Source organism: Natrix helvetica, assembly GCF_964273705.1.
Source record: "Natrix helvetica genome assembly, chromosome: 2".
In the NCBI taxonomy this organism is placed as follows: Eukaryota; Metazoa; Chordata; class Lepidosauria; order Squamata; family Natricidae; genus Natrix; species Natrix helvetica.
This window is the reverse complement of record NC_138552.1, coordinates 262,819,583-262,843,642: the sequence shown is the minus strand read 5'-3', so window position 1 is coordinate 262,843,642 and position 24,060 is coordinate 262,819,583. Positions and strand designations below refer to the sequence as shown.

The window sequence follows — 24,060 nt, the reverse complement described above, 5'->3', positions numbered from 1 at the left end:
ATAATTTCCTATACAGACAGATTTTCAAAGTAGGGTATTTTTGTAGTGTAAAGAATCTGAGTCCTATTTCTGAATATATTAACTTAATATGCAACAATTTGGAGGAGTTGAAAGGTGTGCTGAGGAAATCACTAAGCTTTCTTAAGCAACACTGTTTGGAAATTTAAGTGCACTCTCTGTTTTCTATTAGTGTTAATAAGATTTTAATCCAGCCAAAGATGTTAGTGCCAATTTTATGTGCATATATGTGCACAAACATAAAGGTAGGCATATGTGACTGAACACTGAGCAGGCCTCCTTGTGGTCATTTTAATTTATCTTCATCTCCTACACATTCCTGCGAGGTAGGCAGGTGTTCTTATCCCCATTTTACAAACTTGTAGAAGATCAGTACAAAGAGGCAACTGTTTCCTTCAGCAAGTTCAAGAGAGGCCCAAAGAATAGCTTGCCTTGGGGTAAAATAGCAGCAACTAGTTCATATGGCGACATATTAGGTGGGATTTACTCTTTAAAAATATTATATTTGTTTTTTAAACAATAGCAATATCACTTTGACTTATATATCCCTACATAGTGTTTTACTGCACTCTGTGTAGATTGAAGTGTTAGCATATTGGACCAATACTCTGGGTCCACATTTTACTGGCCTGGGAAGGCTGGAAGGCTGAGTCAACATCGGTCAAGGTCACATTCTTGGCTGTGAGCAGAAGCAGCTTGCTATACTGCATTCTAACCACTGCACCACCGTGGCTTCTAAATAATGGGATTGTGCTGGAAAGGTATAATCCCTGAAGGACCAGTCAAATTGTGAAATATCTGCCATAGAATTCTAACTTTGCTTAATTTAAAACAAAATAATCTGTATCACAGTGGGGCATGGTGGCCTAGTGGTTAAGATGCTGGGCTTGTCAATCAGAAGGTTGGCAGTTCAAGACCCAAGCACCACATGACAGGGTGAGCTCCCATTCTTGCTCCAACTCCTACCAATCTAGCACTTTGAAAGTATGCAAATGCAAATAGATAAATAGGTACCATTTCATTGGGAAGTTATAGACTTGCCAGCCACATGACCATAGAAGTGTCTTCTGATGACACTGGCTTCCTCATTGAGATGAGATGAACACTGCAACCTAGAATTGGACAAGATTGTACAGGCAAAACCCTTACCTTTACCTTTTTAACTCATATTATAGAATTTCTTTGAGTTTGTGCCTCTTAAGATTACACTTTTTGCATCTGTGTGTGTTGTTAGCAGTTAAATATTGTGAAGGCTGGAGGATGATTGTGCTGATTGCTAGGGAAAGATCCCAAATGAAATGTAGCCCTAATAATCTAGCATAGTCAGAGTCATTTATAAATCCAATTTGTTTGAATAGTGTTTTAATTTGCCTTTTTAAAGTTAAAATCTACATGAAACTAAATTGTATGTTCAAATTCTTCCCCTTCTGCCAATCATATTGGACATGTATTCTCATTGGATTTGAGTTTTTCAAATATTAAAACTTCAGGCAACACAAGATTTTGTTCCTATAAAACATACCTTTCTTGGTGCCATCTGGATGATGGTAATAACTTCAATTGTTGAGAGTCAAAGTAGTTGAGTTAGAAGCAAATTAAAAAACAGGTGGTTGATATTCGGCAGAGATTCTCGGTCATCCAGGCCATGGTTGTCCCAAGGTGCTTTTTCAGGAGGCAACTGGACTTCTTGTTTTTTCTTTGAAGACATTTTGCTTCTTGTCCAAGAAGCTTCTTCATCTCTGATTATTCTCCACTATCCTGTCAGAGCTGAAGAAGCTTCTTGGATGAGAAGCAAAATGTCTTCAAAGAAAAGACAAGAAGTCCAGTTGCCTCCTGAAGAAGCACCTTTGGGACAAATGGTTGAAATGTAAACAAGAATAGAGATGATCAGCTACTAAAGCAGGTACACAGCCCTGCTCTTCTTTTGCTGCTGAGAAAATAGCAACAGAGAAAGACACTACTGAAGGAGAGTGACTTGAAGGTGGAAGGAGATGCAAATAATGAAATCAAGTAGTTGAAACAGAGGAGGAAGAAGGGGAAACTGCCAGCATCAATCCAATGATGATTTTCTTTCTTGTCATTCATTCTCCCCAAATAGATGGTGAATGTCTGAAAGAAATTGTACCAACCATAGACGGTTTCACAAATGATGTTTCAGGAAAACCAAGTTCCTCCAACTGTTAAATAGTCTCCAAGGATAGAGAAGCTGCCCATTGCAGATACTTACCCTCTATGCACGGATGGAACAGTAGCACTGAACAGGATTAGAATCTGAAATATACTTATTTGATATGAAGACCTACTGACTCCATTGGACTTGATCAGACTTATTATTGTGAAAGCAGGCTTATCCAATTGAATCCAATGTGTGTAAGAAATTTTTGTGAGAGAATGGTGTCTGGGTATATATGCAGATAAGGATCAATTAATCTTACAAAGGGAGTACTTCACATTATTACTTTAATTGTAAAACAGTCAATTTCAATCCTGCCCAAGTGCGCACATACCTACTAAGTTTGTCATACCCTAACTGTCAATGTAAGAAAGCAGTGTAGTGTACATCTTTGTATGTATACAGATTCTTTCCTGTCCAATAATCTTTTTGGAATGATTGTCTTATGGTTAGACTCATCATCTTTTCAATAAATCTAGTAATTTTTGTCCTGACTTGATCTATTTTTTTTGAATACTACCCTCCATTGGACTCCTTTAATCTAAAAAATATTACCCACCCTTACTGTAAATAACATTATTACTATTTATTTTTGAAACAATTCTAAATCCAGATTATGATTTACAAAAAGATCTTATGGATGTGAAGAGCAAAACCAAGAATTAATAAATAAAACTATTACAGTCCCATTCTGCTAGATGATTCGACATGTGACTGTGCCTTTCCCTATAACCTACCAGTGAGATCAGTAACTTAAAAGAAGGCATATTTCTTATTTTGCTTCTTTTATTTTTTGGGGGAAAGGCAGATTTAGTCATGAACAAAGCATTGTCTCTGGGGTATCTAGATCTAATTTCAAACTTCTGTTGAAGGAGCACCAGAACAGGCCTTTTCTGTGCCACCTTTTCTTGCTTAAATTTGTAATTACCAATAGCGCGTTCCAACTCAGGTAGAAAAAGACACAGAGAGGGACTGCGGATGCCAACCACAACTTTTATTTTGATTCTTTTAATTCTAAAACTGTGAGATTTCCTGATGGCAGAAGGATGCATGCAGCCTACAGCACCTTGCTTGCTGGAGAGAGATCTGTGAGCATTTGGTTTGATCAGCCCCTGGCATGGTAATGAGCTGATTTCTCTTGAAATTGGCTCATGACTATTCATTTTGTTGGCTCTCTATTCATTTGTGACCTACTATTTTGATTTTTAGGGTGGGTGATGGGAAAAGGAAGCCACAGGGAGTCAGTTCTAGTTTCTAAGTTGTGAAAGGACTCAAAAGAAGGGGCAGAAGGAGAGGGCTGAAAATTATTTTGTGTGATTTGAGTACCCACACATGCATGCACACTCTAATCTTAGTGCAATCCCTATACTGACTCTATATTTCTTGAAGCTCTGTTAATATTGCCACTGGCTGATTATGAAACCAAATCTTCTCTTGCCCTATCTCCCTTATCTAACCTTTCATGAATTCCACTTGAATTCCCATATAAATTGCAAGGTAACAATTTTTCCAGCATTGTAGAATGCTTCAGATTGTTTTATTGGTGCTGGTGGAGCTTCAGTTCACTTGCCTCTTTCTTTCCCTTCTGCAGGAATGTTGTACTGATGTGCATTACTGAAAATGTTGATAGGCGAGGGATGTGAAAAGCCTCTTCAAATATCTCAAAGAATGTCCCGAAGAAAAAAAACACCAAGACCTGCTTCCTATCATCTTCAAAAGTAAGACAGAAGAATTAAGTTAGCAGGCAAATTCTGGTTCAATGTTAGGGGAAAAATCCTAACCAACAATTGTTTGAGAATGGAACCAATTTCCCAGGAAGATGAACTCCATTTCATTGTGTGTCCAGCCCCATCTGACAGGGATGCTTTATTCTGGATACCTGCATGGAGGTGGCCTTGGAATGGGGTGGGCATAATGCCATAAACTCCCTTTTTCTCTTCTAAAATTATATGATTGCATAAAATTTGGAACTACGGTATTTGGCTCTTTTCATGTAGGAAACCCCTTTTGATTAGTAGCTGCTATTTTTATCTCAAACCACTCTGGAAATAGTATTATTTTAAGAATGGGGGAAGGAGATTCCCTATAAGTCTCAGATTTTCTACTGCATTCATTACCTGAACGCTAGCAATTAATAATAAAAAGAGCAAATAAATATTCTGCAGGAATTTAGATTACACCTCCCCCACAACCCTACTTCTTTCTGGTTTTACCCAGTTTCTGAGCTGAAAGTTCTTCACTCTAAATTATTCTTTTCTGCTTTTAAAGATAGTGGGGTGATAAAAGTTCCAACATGGTTTTTTTTGGGAAAATTAAAAAAACCCAAAGCCAAATAAATAATACAATGTAGTTTATTACAAAGGGCTCTGCAGGGGAAGATGTAAAAGCAGCTTAAATGTTCGAAAACACTGTCTTTGGTTAAAGTCGGGTGTAACCAAGAACCCAGCACCTTTTAAACCATATTAAGAGTGTTAAATTCCTTGACTGGAAAGGGTTGAACAGCGCTTCAGACTCTTGGTTTGTACCAGACATGATTACAGACAAGAAGACCTTTTAATGGAATCTTGTAAAACCTTTCATTAGCTTTTATTGGGTCATAATGTAATTAAGTTGACCTAACCTGACCTTTTGGAGGAGTGCCTTAGGTCAAGTGTATTTACTTCTGTCTATGTGAATTTAAGACTTTAAATACTCTTCTGACTACTCATCCCAATAAAAACTGGCCAAAAGTGAACTGTTATCTTAGACTCGCGTTGGGTCATGTTTATGCCAGCTGGTTTCCTTTATACATTAAACCACTGGGGCTTATTTAAAAGTTGAAGCTATAAAGCTCTTGGATTAAGAGCAAAGAACTGGCCAGACCCTCAACCTAACCTTTCCATGTTTGGATGACTTTGGTCAACCTATCATGTTCTCTGGCCTCCATAGCTCCACTATTAAATCACTACTGTAACATAAATAGTCTGACAGTTTAGCTTCATTCACGGAAGGAAAAGGCCAAACCTCCCTGCTCAAGGCAGATTTCATCCAAATCCAAGAAGCTCTCCTTTGCTATGGAGTCCAGAAAGCTTTTCAGAAATCATAAAACCGCAAAACCAAATCCACAGAACTAAATAGTACCAATGCAAAATGAGTGTGTGGTAAGGGACAGGAGCTCCAGTGGCATTTCTATTGGATATAAAGCAAGGCGAGGAAATAAATAAATAACCATGGCTAGCTTCTATGTACTATTTAAGGGACTGGTCCAAATGATATAATGCAGCAGATTTACTGGAGCAAAGTAGATCTAGTCAGAAGATCTGGTCAGTTTTTGAATATGGAATTTCTTGAAATACAGTACTTTGTAAGGCATCTTAAGTTTAATTAGACATATATTTAATGAATTCCTGAATATATTTTTAAACATGTCTATACAGCCTTGGTCCTAGAATTCCTACTGGTGATTTTTCTCCTTTATTCTCCCTCAGCGTTCATGTTTTATGGTAAAAGCCCATTGAGTGTAGCACTGTCTTCTGCAGTTATACTAAAAAAACAACAACAGATTCTTCTTTATTATTTCTTCCTTGCCTTCTTAACTTGGCCTTTACTCTTTCATTTTCTGGTCATTCAGAGAATGTGTGAAGTACTTAACTAAAAGATCTAGGGACTTCTGGGGATACATGGATGTGCTTGAGAATTTTTAACCTGTCAATTATGCTTTAAAATTATATAGCCCCAGAGATGATCCAAAACCAAAAACTAGAATGTAAATTTTACAATAAATTCACACAAACACAAAAACATAGACCAAAGCATAGGGTGATGCTTTCTAAGGCTACACCCACTTTTACCTCTTGTTCTGTCATAACTGGCTGGCAACCACTTCCAGAGGGTAGTAACTAATGATGTTATCTCTCATCAATTATTCTCAAGTCACCATCCATGTGCATTGACAAATTGGAGAGATAGTGCCCTACACCAGTCTCTAATAGATCAGGATTGCTCCTGGTTAACCCTCATGGGGATCTTACACATAAGATTATGAGATTTTATCTCCATGCATAGATTTGCATGACATAAAACAGCACCCTCTTTAGAAAAAGTGAAGAATATCAATAGGCTTGGGGTGGTTTCAAGTTTTGTACATTTACAAAAAAAGCACAAGAATATTTAGAAGAAAAAATGTTAATGGGGCACCAACCCAAAATATTCCAATGTGGACTGCTCAAGAGGAGGTTTTTGTACAAGCCAAGTGTAGGTTTTTGCCCAGGGCTGTGCTTCTCCCTTGCTCCCCCCCCCTTTATTCAGTCAAAAGTATAGCTGAATTATTTGGAGCAAGGACACAGAATGCTGAGTTGCTGTTGGTGTCCAAAGTGGGACTTTTGGTGGTGATGATGCAGAATGGAAGAAAGCATATTATGTTTCCCTGGATACTGTCACTGGGTGAGGTTCTATCAATAGTAGGGCACTGATCCTCTGAAATGCATTCCTCGGGGAAGTCTGTTCAGTGAGATGCTATATAGATTCAGGCACCGTGCCAAACCATGGCTCTTCCAAGTAGCCTTTGGCCTAAGATGAAAGTTGCATTTTTATTCTGGACTTGAATTTCATGAGGGAAATACTCATCCTTTGGAAAAACATAAAAGCAAAAACAATGATCAGAAAGCAGAGTGGAGACCAGCAATTCTGTCTCTTTCCTTTTTTAAATATAATTTTTATATTTTATTAAAAGTTTTAAGAACAATAAGTAGTACATTGAATTAAAACAGAAAAAGTAAAAAATAAGGAAAAAATAACATAAAAACTAAAAGTGAAATAAGAAACAAAAAATAGAGAAAAGAAAATGGAAGAAGAAAGAGCAAGAAAAGCAAAAAGACTTAAAGAAGTGGCTTCTGACATTCTTCATAGCAATTGTATTGTAACCTTTCTGTCTAAAGTTACATAATGACTCTCTTCTTTCTATAATCTTTCTTATTTAATTATCAAAACCATAAATCATAAGTTCATTTTTCTTGTTTTTACAGAAAAAGTCCATAAGGATTTCTAGTCTCTCTCTCTCTCTCTCACACACACACACACATGTGTATAATATGAATATGAATATATAATAGCAGAGTTGGAAGGGACCTTGGAGGTCTTCTAGTCCAACCCCCTTAGGCAGGAAACCCTACAACACTTCAGACAAATGGTTATCCAACATTTTCTTAAATACTTCCAGTGTTGGAGCATTCACAATTTCTGGATGCAGGTTGTTCCACTGATTAATTGTTGTAACTGTCAGGAAATTTCTCCTTAGTTCTAAGTTGCTTCTCTCCTTGATTAGTTTCCACCATTGCTTCTTGTCCTGCCATTAGATGCTTTAGAGAATAGCTTGACTCCCTCTTCTTTGTGGCAACCCCTGAGATATTGGAACACTGCTATCATGTCTCCCGTAGTCCTTCTTTTCAGCAAACTAGACATACTCAGTTCCTGTAACCATTCTTCATATATTTTAGCCTCTAGTCTCCTAATCATCTTTGTTGTTCTTCTCTGCACTCTTTCTAGAGTCTCCACATCTCTTCTACATCGTGGCGACCAGAACTGAATGCAGTATTCCAAGTGTGGCCTTACCAAGGCATTATAAAGTGGTATTAACACTTCACGTGATCTTGATTCTATTCCTCTGTTTATGCAGCCTAGAACTGTGTTGGCTTTTTTGACAGCTGCTGCACACTGCTGGCTCATGTTTAAATGGTTGTCCACTAGGACTCCAAGATCCCCCTCACAGTTACTACTATTGAGCAAGGTACCACATATACTGTAGCTGTGCATTTTGTTTTTCTTACCTAAATGTAGAACCTCAACTTACACTATTGAATTTTATATTGCCTTTTCTCTATTCTTTTATATGTGCTAGTTTTTGGTCTTGGATATATTTCTTTTACATGATGACTATTTAAAAATTATACTCTAGCTCATTAGGAAGGACTAACCTCAAAATTATTTCACAAACCTGTTTCTCTACCCTTGGTAAACAGAAAGCAATTCTTTTACTGGGATTTCAGTCAATCAATCTATCAGAATAAAGCTGGAAGGGATCTTGGAGGTCTTCTAGTCAACTCTCTGTTCAAGCAGGAGACTGCATACCATTTCAGACAAGTGATTGTTCGGTCCCTTCTTAAAAATCTCCAGTGATGAAGCACCCACAACTTCTGATGGCAAACTATTACATTGGTTAATTGTCTTCACTGTTCTGAAGTTTCTCCTTAATTTCAGATTGTTTCTGTCCTTGATTAGTTTCCATCCATTGCTTCTTTTCCTGGCCTCTAGTGCTTTGGAAAATAAGTTGATCCCCCCCTCTTTGTGGCAGCCTTTCAAATAATGGAATATGGCTATCATATCCTCCCAGCCCTTTTTTCCCTCTAGACTAGGCAAACCCAAATCCTGCAACTCTTCTTCATAAGTTTTAGTCTCCTTAAATCATCTTAGTTGCTCTTTTTTGCACTTTTTCCAAAGTTTCAACATATTTTTGTTCGGTGGCAACCAAAACTGGATGCAGTATTCCAGGTGTGATCTTATTAAAACTTTATAAATCACTACTAATAATTCATGTGATTTTGATTCTATGCTTCTGTTTATACAACCAAGCTTTTAACCAAGTATTAGCTTTTTTGGCTGCTCCCTCACATTGCTGGTTCATATTTAAGTGATTGTCCACTAGGATTGTCCACAGTTACTGTTTTTGAGCCTGGTTTTGCCTAATCTGTACTTGTACCTTTTGTTTTTCCTGCCTAAGTGTAAAACTTGCTTTTCTCCACATTAAATTTCATTTTGTTGGATAAGGCCCATTTTATTTTTCTGTTTTTATTTTCTCTATTGAGAATTATGGAGGTAATATTTGAGGACTTCTATCTTCTAGAGATGCTGTATAAAGGATCCCCAATAGGGATAGATGCATTTCTACCAATACTGTGATCCATAATAGTTGAAACTATGCCAAAGAATAATGAAATCAAATCAGACATTAGGATAGCCACATATGGCCAGTGTGATAGAATTGAATGATGACTCAAGCTCAAGTCTGAGCACTTATATACAGCCATGGATTTTACTAACCAACCTCAAAAAACATGCTCACATTGTCTTGGGAACTCACTGCTACTTCCTGAAGGTAAACATGCAAATGGATAAGGATGAAAATCAGATCTGTGGTCAATTGACCAATGCAAAAATCAAGATTCTAGCAGGTTTTAGTCCACCACATATTGTTTCTTTGCATTTATTTTTCCAATGAGTTAAAAAAATGGCATGCAAGATGGAATAGCAAAGTTTCTGTTGTGATCATCCTGGGAATATGGAGAAATATGGGAAATAATTGGAATGCAATAAGCAAAGCATGAATTCCCACTGATGAAAAACCACCTACCGTCTCTTTTATTTTGCAGTAACTTCTGAGATAGAGGTTGATCAGCTCAACTTGGCAACAGAATTCTGGGAGACACCTGTCATCACAGGAATATAAAGATGAGACCTTGATTTGGGATCAGTTTAGCTCTTTGTGTTTATAGAAACCTCTGAAAGCTTATGAATTCTGCAGAAATGTCATTGCCTCCTTCAATTGCCTGACCTAGCTGAGGTGATACCTGTAACACTTCCAAATTTTGTACCTGTACAGGTGAAACCTGTAAAACATTATCAAATTTCTTTGTCCCATTATAGCAGTGATGATTAACCTTTACGGCATTGAGTGTCAAAAGTGGAGCGCACATGCACGCACGCTGGAGTGCCAGAATCTTGAAGAAAGTAGCTGGCTGGTGCGCATACACGCAGAGGCCAGATGCTCTTCCGGGTTCCATTGTGTGCATGTGCACTGGACAGAACTCAAAAGTGACCAACTGCCCGGTGCCCATGTGTGCAACAGAACCTGGAAGAGCAGCTGGTGACTGCATGTGCCACAGAAAGGGCTCTCCATACCACCTCTGCCACGTGTGCCATAGGTTTGCCATCCCAGCACTATAGTATACAAAACCTTTCTACATAGTGAAAATCCTCAGCTATTTCAGCTAGTTCCAGAAAGGAACATTTCTAAATTATTAGAATCTATACAGAATTTTTGATTTTTTAAACTGTTCACAAACATTAGAGTTATCTAGAGAAAAGGAGTTTTCTCTATGAGTTCCGGTAACATCATTTATATCGTCACAAATTAACTTTTACTAATCTTCACTTGTAGACTTGGTTTTGCTACATTTTAATGATCTATCCAAACTTCCTCTGCTTGATTTCTGACAAGTTGCAGCTGAATAAAATAGATTGCTGGATTTTGACTAGATGTATGAGTTATAATCTCCCCTGGATAAATTTTAGATTAATCTGTCATATTTTAGTGCTTGGATTGGAGATCAATAAATGAAAGTCCATTGTGATTTGATATTAGAATATTTGGATCCTCTTTAAGATTCCAGAGGTCATGACCATAAATATTCTTTAAGACAGCTAAAATATTAACAGAAAAATGCAGTTCTAGCATCTGCTTGGTCTTGGAAAGGTAGACTCAAAGGTTCATGTGGCTAAGTGACCTATTCAATTTTATAGGATTATTGTGAGTCTGAATTATTATAGTATTTTACATTTAAGAGCAAGAGAGGGCTGTAAATTAATAATAAATTGATGGAAGTAAAATACAGTTAACTACAAGCAAACAAAGTATTAGTCAAAAGTGTTACTTCTTTCATGATCTTTTCCTCAGTGATTAAATCTCAAATATGTGTCTATTCATACAGATTTGATCAGGATTTGTATTTGTAATCACTGCTCCCTGCTCTTCACCAATTATCTTGAATAAATTCTTACACTGATAATTGACTTCTGAGCCCATAGTGTGCACTGATAGATTGTTTTCAGTGAACGTATTGTAACTCTCCATGAGTCTACAGAAAAAAGGCAAGCTGAAAAAAGAATAAAATGGCCAACATATTTATCGGTATTGTTAAGTAATTAAGCTCCCCGTTAGAAGAGTGAGTATGTAGAGAAGTGTAATGAGAGTGATATGGAATAACACGCACAAACCAGCATACAGAGACACTGAATAGTATAAAATATAGTAGTTTACTATGTAGAAATATAGAAGAATTCAGAGTCTGGTTAACAGTCCAAGTCATACATGGTTCAGTAATTCAGTTATCAAGATAGTCAGTCTAGCACACAAAGTAGCTAACAGTAACAAACCACAATGCCTCAAAATACACCTGATTAGCTTCTAACAAAACAGAGAGAGAACTAACAGCCATTCTGGCTCCCTCTTATAGCTGCTTGAGGTAACAAACCAATTATATCTCTTAAGCATTTAAAGTAACAGTAACATAATCATAGCTTAATATACATTGCCAAGCCAAGCCTAGGGTTACATCCCTAACAGGTATATCAAATATCATTACCTGAATTTCACTTAGCAAGAAAAGCCAAGTTGGAATGGAATTTATTTCCATGTATAAAATCTGAATATGCATATTTAAGTATAGATATAACATCCTTTTGGACTGCCAACGAAGACTGGGGACTGGGTGCAATGATGTAGCTTTGCTCCTTCCTGAGTGGGCAGTTCTAGTTGATTGGAGAATTCAAACCCTTGAACACTTTAATGTTAGGTGCCCTAGTCTCACTCCTGTCTCCTATTCTATTCTCTTTAACATCTAATGTACATGAAGTTATTGGGAGAAATTTTTTAACAAAAATAATCTGTTTGGGATGATTACAACATCAATATGTTGTAATCTCTCTCTCTCTCTCTCTCTCTCTCTCTCTCTCTCTCTCTCTCTCCCTCCCTCCCTCCCTCTCTTCCTCTCCTCTCCTCTCCTCTATTTCTATCATCTCTATTTGTCTATATCTATATCATCTACATGTATATCATCTCTTGATCTGGTACCTACAAGCTGTGTGGGCTGGATATGGTAGAAAGATGAATTTGATAGAAGATACAGAAGGAATCAAAGCATAATGGAATTACAATTGGTATAGAACCCTTCTGATGCCAATAGATCTGTAGGGCCTTCAGTGAGGAATAGCCCAAATGATAGTAATTTGAAGAGCAGTGATGGGTTGTGATGGGTTTTATATGTTTTATTTTTTTCTCCCTGTTTTTATTCTTGCTACCTACAAGGAAAGAAATATATAGTATATAAATACTTGCAATCAATCAGTCCCCATATGACCTCTGGATTTTCCTGTTATTTTTAAATTAATCTAGGAATATATATGTATCAATAATGATATCATTATAAAAAAGGCTAGAGGTATCCCCAAATATAAAAAGACCGCATATTGTAGCAAGTGACAGTTACCGCTTAAAATTGAAAGAAGAACGGAAGGAGCTACCTAGGAGAAAATTAAGTTCAGAATCTAAAATTATCCAGCTGCATCACTATAGTTACATCAGTGTCAAGCAACATCGAAATTATCATATTTGGAAAATAAATATATTTTTTAAAAGCCTGTGTCCCATATTTCTCTGATCTAGGAAAAAAACACATAATTCAATGATGCTGCATGCCTTAAAACACACACACACACATACATACACACACACACACACACACAGAAGTTTTTCATTAAGAAAACATGCACATACACATACCCAAGTGTGTAGAATGACATCTTCTACATAGCCCACATACCAGCACATCCATAAATTGCCTTGGATCAAAGATTGAAAGGGGCGGTGGTGTAAATCTGAGGTAGGCTACAGAATGTAGCAAAGTAGGAAGCATAAGCATCTTGTAACTGCCTGATTCACTTAAAGATGATAAGAAAATATCATCACATTATTTTAAGGTAAATCCAACATTTCCAGAACTGATTGAGGCAAGAATTAGACAGTGTTTAGGGGATTATGAAAAACAGCTTCCTCTACAGGTCAACAGCTAATCAGAATTCTCAGGAGATTTGCTGAATATTTTTTTCCCCCTTTTTGCCTTATGAATAATTTTACCAAAGGCACAAAATGGGCATATTATTTAGAGAGAGCCTTTTGATGTATTTTTCTGTGAATAAGCACAGAGTATTCGAGGATTTTTTCCCTGTTCCGCGCAATGGGGACCAACTTATTAAGTGTTCCAGCTACAATGCCTGCAAGCTAACTGAGATTAATATCAGCATAACCTGTTACTTAATTCATTATGGGGATACAGGCTAATTTGATTTGATATTATTTTAATAAAGTTCTGTGATATATAAGATTGTTTCAGGCTATCAAAATAATTTTCCAGTTATTACAGTTATTCAAGCAGGTCCTTTGATAGCAGCAGTTGGTCTGCGTCTGTTGTGAATATATTAGCAGGGATGATTCATAGCAACCGAACAGCGTTAAGCTTGTGAAGCATTGTGTGGATGCAAAAAAAATTCTTCTGTAGGCCATTAAAAAAAAAGGGAAAGAAAAAAATATTTTGTATGCACTAAGCTTACACGTGTCATTAACATAGCTCATTTTTTAAAACCAGTCTTTCATAGAAGACAAGTTAAAAAAAAATAAGGAAAGGAGGAGGGAAATTGGCAGTTTGCTTTGAAATTTATTGAAGCTATTTTACATGTTTTTAATATACAGTTTGCATCAGCCTGTATATATTAAGTGAATCAAATAGTTCTAAAAAATGACGCATTCTCTCCTCACAGGGGGGCATTGTAAGCCATTACAATGTAACTGTTCCAGTCCACAACACTATATGTTCATTTGGCTGTCATGCAGACAAAAGCTTTTAATGTTGTTAATATGCCAGGGTGACACAGATCATCTTCTGTTTCCTCTTCTTGGGATTTCAACAATAAACAAAAGCTGGTGAACAAAATGGGCTGTTCCCCCAACTTGCTACTGATGGTCACTACAAGTCTACTGTAGATGTTTTCAGTCATATTAGTTCAGAACCAAACAGCATGCTCTTACTAGGAAGACAATGACTTTGGAGATTTCATACTTATTTTTCTCATACAGCATGTCTTGCTGCATGACAAGTTCTCATGGTGACTGTTAAGCTGTCAAGGTCAGCTGAGATTTATATGAGAACCTGATCTGTGTATTAATTCCCTTTGTGGCAAGCAACGTAATTCTGTTGAGTACCAAAAGATGGTGTAATATTCTTCTACCAAACTCTGGTATGGGTCTCCCTCTGACAATTATATTGGCTAATCTTCTGGCTTTCCTATCATCTCCAGGTCACACCAAAGCAATGCCAGATTCTAGCAATGCTCTGGATTGTGCTATTAGTAGTCTTGGGCAAAAATGTCCTTTTGAAATTCTCCATCCAATTTGTGGTGAGATAATCAGGAGAACAATGTTTCTAAATTTCTCAGGGAAAGGACAAAAAATGCCCCAATGTTTCTCAAGGGCATCACTAATAGAAGCATCACTATTAGAAAAGACAAATAGGAGGACCTTTCTATTAAGGTTTCTTCGAAAGTTAACTGAATCACGGGAGGAGGGGGAGGTCTTCAAAATTCAAAAATGCAAAAAACCTTTGAAAGAATTTGTAAAGCAAAGACTCTTTCACCAAACTGAATGCAAAGTAGTAGGGTATGTTCTATGTGCTTACACTAGCTTGATTGTTTTATTTCAATGCTGTGTTTAAACACCCCTAACTTTGAATAGATTTCTAACTTCGGGAACTGGTTTGCATGATGGTCCTCTCTGTGGACTGACTTGCCTTTAGATCCAACCCAATGTTTCATTCAATGGCTCTATGGATTTAATTCCATAAACATATGCTGAGAATTGTTTATTTGTCTGTTCTGTTGTGGCATACTCTCAGTTGAGATGGAACAATTTTTGGATCTGTGTTATCTTTCATGTTTGTGAAACAACACTCAAGACATACCATACCTGTTAGCATTGGGTGGTACACAGCAAGTGATATAAACAAAATTAAAATAAAGCCACATTCTTCCTTCCTCCCTCATTGGCAAATCAATAGCCTCCCTGTTCAATGCCCGTTTTAGACCAATATTTGGGTTAAGAGCCAGATCCAGAAGGCCAAAAGTCAGGGATCCCTCAGCTATTTCAAAGGGCTGAGTTGACCACTGAAAAAGCATACCTCCAAGGTCCCATCAGGTGAATTGGATGACTACATTTAAGACAGGGGACCTCCTGGAAGTCATAGAATAACAGAATTGGAAGGGATCTTGGAGGTCATTTAGTCCAATCCCTTGCTCGAGGAGGAGACCCTATACTTTTTGAGACAAATGTCTGTCTAGTCTCTTCTTAAAAGCCTCCAGTGATGGAGCACCCACAACTTCTGAAGGCAAGTTGTTTCACTGGTTAATTGTTCTCACTGTTAGGAAATTTCTCTTTAGTTCTAGGTTGCTTCTGTCTTTGATTAGTTCCCATCCATTGTTTCCTGTCTTGCTTTGGAAAATAGTTTGACCCCCTCATCTTTGTGACAGCCCTTCAAATATTGGAACACTACAATTATGTCTCCCCTAGTTCTTCTTTTCACTAGACATACCCAATTCATGCAATTGTTCTTCATATCTTAGCCTCTAACCCACTAATCATTCTTGTTTCTCTTTCTGCACTCTTTCCAGAGTCTCAACATCTTTTTTATATTGTGGTGACCAAAACTGGATGCAGTATTCCAAGTCTTTGTAAAACAGTACTAATATTTCACGTGATCTTGATTCTATCCCTCTGTTAACGCAGACTTGGATTGCATTGGCTTTTTTTGGCTGCTGCCACACACTATTGGCTCATATTTAAGTGATTGTCCACTTGGATTCCAAAATCCCTCTCACAGTTATTGCCACTGAGCCAGGTTTCACCTAGTCGGTACCTGTACAATTGATTTTTCTTGCCTTGGTGAAAAACTTTGCTTTTCTCACTACTGAATTTCATTTTGTTATATAGAGCCCAATGTTCAAGTCTGTTGAGATCCTTCTGACCTAACAGACCTTGTAGAATGTATTGCCCAGAGAGGTGTCAGTCTCTTCTTCATTGAATTTATATGTGGAGAAGCTAGATATCCATCTATCGGATAAATTCTAGTTTAGATTTCTTCACTAAAAAAGAGTTTAGACTTAGCGTATTCTATGATAGGGCAATTTTATGTCAAGTGGGATCTCTTTTAATCAACTTATTTCAAGAATGCAACATCTCTGCCACTTAGTACAATTATAATACAAAATTCTCAAGTTAAAAAGAATTTTAGGAGGTGTAGCCTTATAATAGCTTCCACCTTTTTTGAATGTGGGCTCAGATCGTGTTCTTTTATGTGGTGCCTTAGAAATGAAAGCTTTTTCAGCTGTAAGAAGCATTTGCTTATGTTTAGGTTTGGACACGAGACCTTTCTGGTTGCCATAATTTTAGATCATCTTTTCTGTTGTTCAACTAGGGTGAGTCTGGAAATTAAGATGTCACATGACACCACCTTGACAACTTGAGTTTGACGTCCCTGTTATAGACCAAACAAAATAGTCCCAACTTTCTTCCATATCGTGAGGTCCAGAGACACATGGAAAAAGCACTTTTTTTGTTCAATTTTTCTATTTTATGCCATAGTTACTGTGGCCACTGTTTTTAGATTATTTAAGAGATACAATGGCTATATATCAGTGCTTTCACAACTCATCCTTGGAAGATGTAGAAAACAGCTACCTAAAGTAACTGAACTTTTAACTCTGCTAATTATTTATAGCTGCTCTCTAGAGCTTTCCAGTGCAAAGCCAACAAGGACTTGACAACTTCAGATATTCAGCAAGTGGCTTCGATGTGTGATAGTCTAAACAGATTGTGTGACCTTCAGAGATTAATCAGTTAAAACAGCCCTTATGAAGCTGTTTTAGATTATTCTTGACAGTAGCCGTTTTTGACAGCAGAAGGTCAGAATCAAAGTCCTTTCATTTTTGAACTAGTTGAAGATTTATGTCAGCATCAAGCCGAGCAAACATGCAGAAATAACTTATGAATGCAAGGGCCAGAGGGCCTTGTGGGGATAAGTTTTCTTTTGCATAGATTTTGAAAGTACTTGATTGAGGCTTATTTTAGATGTATATTTTCAAAATCTAAAACATATACAGGTATGTTTTGCTTCTTGGAGGCTCAGAGCTAAGACTGTGAAAGCCATTTACAGGGACGTTGCCATTTGTCCTTCTCTCCCCTTTTCTGCACAACCCCCTCCCCCCATGGGCTCATTTTTAAAAACATAAGAGTGGCCATGGCCCCTTGACTTACTTTTTTTTTAGAGCAAAAATATCTTGCATACTTACAACAGCATTGCATTCTCCTGAGAGGTGAGATCTCCTTTGGTGCTTTCTTGAACAACCATGTGGACACACTACTGAATTTCTTCTCTTGCTTGCTCCTTACTCAGCATTGCTCCTTCATTCAAAATAACCATCTGTTAGTTGTATAATCGTTTCTCTGAACACCAGCAAAAACAAAACTCAGGGCACATTGTAGGATAAAGTTGCAGACGTTCTTTCCTTCTTAATGCTCTATCTTTATTTCAATCATATAGGGCAGGGGTATCAAATTCAATTTCATTGAGCCCACATAAGGATTGTGTTTGACCTTGGGTGGCTGGGGATGGGCGTGGCCAGGTTGGGTATAGATGGGGTGGGTGTGGCCAGCTCGATTTCACTTGTCGAGGCTCCTACATCCTTCTGCCAGTGAAAATGGAGCTGGGGGAGGCTGTGAACGGCTCATCAAGACTCTGTTTTCAGCTACAGAGACACAATGGCCTCCTGCAGGCCTCTGCCAGCGGGGAGCTCTGTTTTGTCTGGCAGAGAGCTGCAGGAGGCCATTTTGTCTCTGTGGCTGAAAACAGAGCTGGGGAGGGCTGCATGCAGAGGCACCATGGGCGGGTCATTCGCTGTTGCTAGGACGCCCTGCGGGCTAGATCTATGCACCCCATAGGTTGGATCAGGCCCATGGGCCTTGAATTTGACACCCCTGATATAGGGGTTCAGAGGCATCTGGGAAAAGAAAGAAAGAAAGAAAGAAAGAAAGAAAGAAAGAAAGAAAGAAAGAAAGAAAGATAAAGTAATTGCTGGCTTTGCTGATGGCTAGACTGTATATAAATACAGCACCAGAATTGCATGTAGAATCCTAGACCTTCCTCCAGAGATTTAGCAATAATGTTGCCAATGTTTGATCTTCTTGCATAATTAATCATATCTACTTTGCACTATTTTACCTTCATATTTGTTGTAGTTTCTACTTAAGCAGTACCTAGTTTTCCTGATTTCTTTTCTGACTGAAAATGAATGCCGTCAATATTTTAGGATATGTTTAGGATTACATTTGGGGGAATTCCCATGATGTGTTATTACCAAAGATTACACAGGACCACATCCAGGTATGGAGAGATTTCACTACAACTGATTTTTTGAAAGTCACAAGCCCATTCACGTACATTACTTGTTATAGTACAACATTGAAGTAGTGTGGAAGGCTGTGATATGAACATAGAAATGAACACAAGAGTGAGGAAAAAAGGTAAAACATGATATTGTTATCACCACATCTACTTCCTGCTATCTGATCCCTTGATTGAAGTCCAGCATTGCCTGACTGCTTCATGATGAAAATGTTGCTGTTCTCAAACAGATCTTAGACACCATCTCCCTTTTTCCTTCTTCCAAGACTATTTTCAGCCTGTTTCCTAGTGAGTTATCAAATGTTAATATTTGATCATATATGATCCTCATCTGTAAATCTACTGTTAGTTATGTTTCATTTTGGAGGTTTTCCTTATCTTTGGAAGAAAGAGCTATTTGGCACAAATTATTTTCCTTCTTTCATAGTTCTGAGATGTCCTAGTTAAAGATCTGAGAACACCTGCAAAATCGAGACTTGTGAATTTTCTCTGCAAGGGAGAAAAGGGAACCTAGTCCATCCACCAGTGCTTCATCTTATTCCATTTGCTATAAGCAAAAATAATTTTCTATTCGCTCCCTTCCTACCTCTTTTCTCCTCTCTTCCATCTCTTTCTCCCCCCCCCCCAATCTCCTCTCATCTTTCTTCTTTGTTGTTTTGCCCCTGAAAACTGCGCAGCCAAAGCAACCTCCAGGGTGGACACTAAATCTTGTGATGCAGGCAGAACAGTGATAACATCTGAACTGAAGGTGCTTTTCCAGGGCATGCTTGACAGATGTAGCAGGAGCCTTTTAGGATTTAGTACTGGAGCGTATCTATTACACGTGCTGCAGTGCAGCTTGGCAGGGGCTGTATGGTAATCTCCCATGAATTCTGACTTATCAGAGCATCTTGAACAGGTTCTTGCAAGATGGCAGAATTGCTGCATCAACTTTGCAAGATACAGTTCTGCACACTTTGAACTTTGATAACTCTTTACAGACCAGTGACTTTTGTCTCATAGTCTTCTCCCTTTCCCTCCCTCCTCAACACTTCCTCCCTTCCTCCCCCTCTCTGTCTAGATAGAGCTGTTATATTTTTGATCCCTCGAGGTACACCATTCCAAGGGACAGAATCTAATGCTTTCATATCGAAGAGAGTACGAATAATTGCTTTAATGGTATGGCAGCCTGCCCGTTTCTTTGGAAGAACACAGCAAATGTGATCTGTGCAGGAGATCTGTCGCTCCCACTGGGAGACAACTACTGCGCAAACCTCCGGGGTTTAGTGGCAGTGGGGAAAATGACTATGCTCAGGATGTGTGCATGGAGAAATGTTCCTTCAGATTCTCACATTTTTAATTTACAAACAGAATTCTGAAAACAATGGAAATTGTGACTTTCACAGTGTAGTTTATTCTATTTTTCTTAAGTATCACTTCTATTGCTGTTTTTAATACACTGTAACAATTGTTGAGCACGGTTGATATACAAAGACTTGTTTGTATTTTAATCTACTATAAGATTTTCTAGATATTCACAAATGCTATACACCTCCCATTTATTTCTAATATTCAATCTGATTTATATCACAACCAGGGATTTGACAAAGGTGGTTGAATTCTGAATTATATTGAAAGCTTCATTCATCTTGTAAACAAGAACATCAAACAACAAAAAAGGCATTTTGCTGTAAGTTGGTTAATGACAGTAATAGTATCATTTCCCATTACAATACTTCACTATTTATCATAAAATAATTGTATATAAAATACATCGAAACATGATTCTCCTTTATTGAGAATATTACAGTTCCAAACCATTTGATTACGTCACTTCACTTAATGTAAAAATAAGCAGTTAAGTTTTAAAAGGAATCTACAATACAATGCAGATATGCAAGGCTTTAAATCTGAGATTTTTCATTTGGAATAATAATAATAATGTCAGCATTGACAAAATCACCAATCAATTGCAAAAGGTAGCTTTACTTGCAACAGTTTGCATCCTATGATGATGCCTTTAACACCCTCAAACATCAACATTTGCATATCCCAGGTCCTTGAGAAGGACTCAAGAGATTGATAAAAATGCAAATCCAGTCTATACATCTAGCTGACCATGCCACCAAACATAATGACAACACTTTGTTTATGGGAAATGGGGAGAAAGTGGAAATATAACAGAAAGTTTATAAAAGTAAATATTGAGGAGAAGAAAAAAAACTTTCTCAAAGGCTTTGCCCCACATTTTTTTAAAAAAGGGCACTTAGGACTAAAAAGAAAAAGAAAAAGAAAGAAAGAAAAAGAAAATTTTCCAACATTGGTTGGGCAGTTTACTGTTGGCTTCTTTGGCAGTTTTTTGATTGGGGTAGACCAAGCCAAGTCCAAAAATGCCAGGGAATATCTAGAAGCCATCAACAGACACATAAATATTAACAACATCTATGGACTATGCAAATGAAACAATCAACCAGCCAAAAAGGAAACAAAAAGACCTGAGCATCTCTCCACTTGCAATCGGTACCCAGATCAGCATAGATTAACTCCAGGATTAATATTAGACCAACAATCAAGTGAACAATACCCCAATCAATAAACTGAAAGAAGCCAACAGCAAACAGCCCTACCAAAGAATCTCTAAGGGCAGAATATAAATTGACAGCAAACTACCCTCCTTACAAGCACTGATGAGGTTACCTATTTTGAGTAATGAAACGTCTGCAAGAAAACAAGGAAACTGAGAGAGCATCAAGGATCCCTCATATCTGAGCTCAATGTAGAATGGTTATTTCTGGCCTCATTTGCTTTGGTGCTTCTAGGTGATGGAAATTGAGCAATGTTTTTCAAACTTGTGAATTTTATGATTTGTGGATTTCAATTTCCAAAAATTTTGGCTGGGGAATTTTAAAAGTTAAAGTCCACACAAACTAAAATTGACAAATTTGAAAAACTCTAAAATAGAGGAATGGAATAGGTGAATTCTGATTATATTGCTACTTTTGTTTCTTATTATAGCCTGACCTCTGCATTATATTGCACTAGCTGGATACCCGTGCTTCGCGACGAAACTATGTAATCAGGCAATGCAGGAGAAATCTGGTTCACTCTGGTTCAATTGGCTTAGTGGTGGTCATTGATTGAAACTCATAACGAAATATTGCTCCTGCCACCTTGAGTCCAGAAGCAGTTCCATAGGTGAAAGGTGTAGACATTTTGGTGAGGTACCAACGTTTAGTTTTGTAAGGAGTCCCAGACCACTCCTGAGTGAAGGAATGGAATGTTTGTCAGTTTGAACTGAGGTAATGGAATGTGAGGCAACTGGCAGTTGGAACAGAGTTCTTTTCATGTGGGGAGGGAGAGTAGAACTCCTTAGCATCAGAGCATGTTAATTACTGTATAAGAAATATTAATGATCTGATGGTCATTTCGAAAAATCCTTTCTTAGCAAGTACCTAGAAGCCAAGAGGAACATATGTGCCAAATTTCAAGTTTGTAGACTTTACGGTTCTGGAGATTTTGTGATGATGAGTGAGTGGTATTTGGCTTTTATATTTATAGATGAAATCAGGAAGTTAAGTTTGATGGATGTTACATTATATCTCTCTTTTCTTCAAATGCAATTAGAAAATAGTATGAGTGTGATTCTGCTTGAAGAAAGAAAATCTGTAATGCATCATTGTGTTTATTATACAATAACAGCCTGAAATGGTACTGAAATGTACTGTTTAAGGATACAATAATTTGCAAATATAACTTGTATCAATGCAAAGAATTTGAAAAAAAGGAGTACAAATTACAATTTTCCAAAACTAAATCACTATGTAACACAGGAGACAAGTCGCTTCTTGATTGAGTTTGAAAATATTTTTATGCTGGAAAGCCACTCATTCTGTGGGTCATTCAGTGGGAAACAAAATCAGATTTGGAAAACACAAGCCTCACACAGCTCCCCAGTCCTGTTTTTGCAGTTCCTGATGTCTGATATGATCATAAACTTGAAATTGGGAACAATATGTAGAAATAAGCACTGGGAAAGAAGAAAAACAAGTTAAGTTATGCCTCCTACTGTTTCCTTTAAAAGGTCTTCCCAATGTGAAAAATGTATCCAAAATATCTGATCCATGCATTTCAATGAACAGTGGTATTGCTATGTTCCCTGAAGACTTTGGGAAATCATTATTGTCATCCTTACCTGCAAAAAAATATTCCTCATCCTGGATCTTTAATCCCACTTGATATAAAGCCATTTTTTTCTTTATGATTTTTCATGCTGTATCAAATGTTTCGATGGAAGCAAATAAATAAATTGGTGAATGCTTCTCCTTATTTTTTATTTTTATTTATTTGTTTGTCAAACATGTACAAGGTATCAGGAATAGGTGTGAACATAAACATGAACAAAGGAAGTAGATGCAGTTAAATGGGGACACTAAGACAGGGATGGTAGGCATGCTTGTGCGCTTATGCACTCCCCCTTTAAGGACCTCTTAGGAATGGGGTGAAGTCCACGGTATACAGTTTGAGATTGAAGCTGTGGGGATTTGAGGATGTAACAACGGAGTTGGGAAGAACATTCCAGGCATTGACCCCTCTGTTGCTGAAGTTGCATTTTCTGCAATTGAGTTTGGAGTGGTTTACCTTGAGTTTGTATCAATTGTTTGCCCATGTATTATTGAGGTTGAAGCTGAAGTAATCGTTTACAGGTAGGACATTGTAGCAGACAATGTTGTGTACTATGTGTAAATCTGACCGCAGGCAGCACAGTTCCAGATTGTCCAAGCCCAAAATTTCGAGCCTGGTGGCATAAAGGATTTTATTGTGAGCAGAGGAGTGGAGTACTCTTCTCATGAAATATCTCTGGACCCACTCTATCGTATTAATGTCTGATATACAGTGTAGATTCCAGGCAGACAAAAAAAAAAAAGGCCTGTTGAATGCACTTATTTTCTCCCTTCTGTTTGTTAATGATATGCTGCCTAATTAATTTGGATTAAATTGCAAAAGGACTCATCCCACCTCCCCAACCTGCCCCACCAAACCCTTTGTTTCCTAATTTCCTGGAAAAATGGAGGGAAAAAGCACAGGTAAGTTATTATTTTTAGGTCTAAGTGAAGGAAAAATGTACTGTGCACTGTGCAATGACATTTTCATTTTTTCTTCTTTTCTTTTTTCTAGTATTAAGCCAAGACACAAATTAAAATTGTCTTTTTCCAATTTTGTATGGGAGGAGGAGAAATCCAACAACAAAGAGAAGACTGAAGAAATTCACTAATACCGATCACAAGCACAAAATTATTTATATCCTGGACTCACTAAACCCGATCACAAGCAAAAAATTATTTATATCCTAGATTAAAGTTTAATTTCAGAGTTTAGCTATAGGGTTAGAATTAGCTTTTGAGTGTGAGTTGCATAGAAGTTGCTGTAATTTGTTTTAAGGAGAAAGGCTTCAGGCAGCAATGCATAAAATGAGTTGGATTCCTTATTCCCATGGTTGATTTTTGAATGGAAGCACAATTATATACTGAGTTAAAGATAATATTGCATCCTATGAGTTCAGAGCACCTTTCTTGG

The 24,060-nt window shown here is 37.4% G+C and overlaps 1 long non-coding RNA gene across 1 annotated transcript in view; it reads left to right on the top strand.

Moving 5' to 3' along the window:
• LOC309387509 overlaps nucleotides 1–23,799 on the top strand; it is a 32,283-nt gene extending 8,484 nt beyond the window's left edge. The window contains exons 2-3 of the long non-coding RNA XR_014174603.1: nucleotides 3,783–3,909; nucleotides 23,662–23,799. This is a non-coding gene — a long non-coding RNA (uncharacterized lncRNA). The remainder of the gene's footprint in view (nucleotides 1–3,782; nucleotides 3,910–23,661) is intronic.
• The last annotated feature ends 261 nt before the right edge of the window (nucleotides 23,800–24,060 follow it).